We start from the raw sequence: 2,500 nt of genomic DNA on the forward strand, positions 1-2,500 counted from the left end.
TTGGTAATGTTGCGCAAAAGGAATAAGATCTCAATTGCATTTCACGGGGCGAAAGTTCGTCGCCAACCTTCCGCCGCGGAGAACGCGACGTCACCCCGGTGGAGCTAAACTCCAGCCGGAGCAGGTTACCCCGTGAAAGTATGGTAACTTTTCTTCATGTGTATCTTTGAAAAGAAACAATTTGAAAAAAAAGCATAAAAAAAACCGTTCGATCAATCGCGCGCCACGCCTCGTACAAAGCGGGGGGATCGACCGAACGGTTGATTCAAACGCACACCAAGCGTCCCGTTCAACAGAAGCGGGCACTTGGTCGCCTCAGCAACGCGCACAATGTCGCTACCTCACACAAATCTGATCGACGAATGGCATCACGATCCGCATCGCTATCGTCCAGAATGGAAAGAGAGTTTTCGTTCTTGCGCCCCCGTAGGTTGGCGTAGTAGCAATGTCCTTTTATTTTTCTAGTGTTTTTTTTACCCATAGCCATTTATGCCTTAGTTTGTTTTTGGCTGCTGCACACGATATATTTTACCGTGATACACTAGTTGTAATGTCCTTTTTATATTATTTTCTCTCTCTTCCAACGGACATAGCAAGATCGTTCGTCGTCGACGTGTGTGAGTGCGACACGAGCCGTTTCGGCCGTTACGTAGTTCGATATTCGTGACACGCGTAAAATGTACGCCACCTCTTGTGCCATGTGTGTCTTTTGACTGGATTATAATTGCGTGAGATTCACGGTGGAATCTACCAAAATAATCATCGATTCGCTGCTTTTTTTTTCGCAGTAACGAAACGTTAATGATCCTTCCGCAGGTTCACCTACGGAAACCTTGTTACGACTTTTACTTCCTCTAAATGATCAAGTTTGGTCATCTTCCCGGCAACATCGGCAATGCCGAGGCATTGCCGCGTACCAGTCCGAAGACCTCACTAAATCATTCAATCGGTAGTAGCGACGGGCGGTGTGTACAAAGGGCAGGGACGTAATCAACGCGAGCTTATGACTCGCGCTTACTGGGAATTCCTCGTTCATGGGGAATAATTGCAAGCCCCAATCCCTAGCACGAAGGAGGTTCAGCGGGTTACCCGGGCCTTTCGGCCAGGGAAGACACGCTGATTCCTTCAGTGTAGCGCGCGTGCGGCCCAGAACATCTAAGGGCATCACAGACCTGTTATTGCTCAATCTCGTGCGGCTAGAAGCCGCCTGTCCCTCTAAGAAGATTTATTTGTACGCCGGTAGTAAAAACCTCCCGACCGAAGCCGGGGGCCTTCGAGATACCGGAAAGTACGCCTATTTAGCAGGCTAGAGTCTCGTTCGTTATCGGAATTAACCAGACAAATCGCTCCACCAACTAAGAACGGCCATGCACCACCACCCACCGAATCAAGAAAGAGCTCTCAATCTGTCAATCCTTCCGGTGTCCGGGCCTGGTGAGGTTTCCCGTGTTGAGTCAAATTAAGCCGCAGGCTCCACTCCTGGTGGTGCCCTTCCGTCAATTCCTTTAAGTTTCAGCTTTGCAACCATACTTCCCCCGGAACCCAAAAGCTTTGGTTTCCCGGAAGCTGCCCGCCGAGTCATCGGAGGAACTTCGGCGGATCGCTAGCTGGCATCGTTTATGGTTAGAACTAGGGCGGTATCTGATCGCCTTCGAACCTCTAACTTTCGTTCTTGATTAAAGAAAACATTTTTGGCAAATGCTTTCGCTTCTGTCCGTCTTGCGACGATCCAAGAATTTCACCTCTAACGTCGCAATACGAATGCCCCCATCTGTTCCTATTAATCATTACCTCGGGGTTCCGAAAACCAACAAAATAGAACCGAGGTCCTATTCCATTATTCCATGCACACAGTATTCAGGCGAAAATAGCCTGCTTTAAGCACTCTAATTTGTTCAAAGTAAACGTACCGGCCCACCTCGACACTCAATGAAGAGCACCGCGATGGGATATTAGTTGGGCCGCCCCGAAAGGCTAAGCCCACCGGTAGGACGTCCCACAATCATGCCAGTTAAACACCGCGAGCGGTGAACCGACAGCGTGGGACACAGATTCAACTACGAGCTTTTTAACCGCAACAACTTTAATATACGCTATTGGAGCTGGAATTACCGCGGCTGCTGGCACCAGACTTGCCCTCCAATTGATCCTCGTTAAAGGATTTAAAGTGTACTCATTCCGATTACGGGGCCTCGGATGAGTCCCGTATCGTTATTTTTCGTCACTACCTCCCCGTGCCGGGAGTGGGTAATTTGCGCGCCTGCTGCCTTCCTTGGATGTGGTAGCCGTTTCTCAGGCTCCCTCTCCGGAATCGAACCCTGATTCCCCGTTACCCGTTACAACCATGGTAGGCGCAGAACCTACCATCGACAGTTGATAAGGCAGACATTTGAAAGATGCGTCGCCGGTACCAAGACCGTGCGATCAGCCCAAAGTTATTCAGAGTCACCAAAGTAAACGGCGGACAGGACGAACCCGCCACCGATTGGTTTTGATCTAA

General features: G+C 49.7%; 1 non-coding gene across 1 annotated transcript in view; it reads right to left on the reverse strand.

Moving 5' to 3' along the window:
- Positions 1–799: 799 nt before the first annotated feature.
- Positions 800–2,500, reverse strand: part of LOC125500441 — a 1,914-nt gene continuing 213 nt past the window's right edge. The window contains exon 1 of the ribosomal RNA XR_007277823.1: positions 800–2,500. This exon is cut by the window's right edge and continues 213 nt beyond it. This is a non-coding gene — a ribosomal RNA (small subunit ribosomal RNA).

This window comes from Athalia rosae, chromosome 3 (genome assembly GCF_917208135.1).
Source record: "Athalia rosae chromosome 3, iyAthRosa1.1, whole genome shotgun sequence".
In the NCBI taxonomy this organism is placed as follows: Eukaryota; Metazoa; Arthropoda; class Insecta; order Hymenoptera; family Athaliidae; genus Athalia; species Athalia rosae.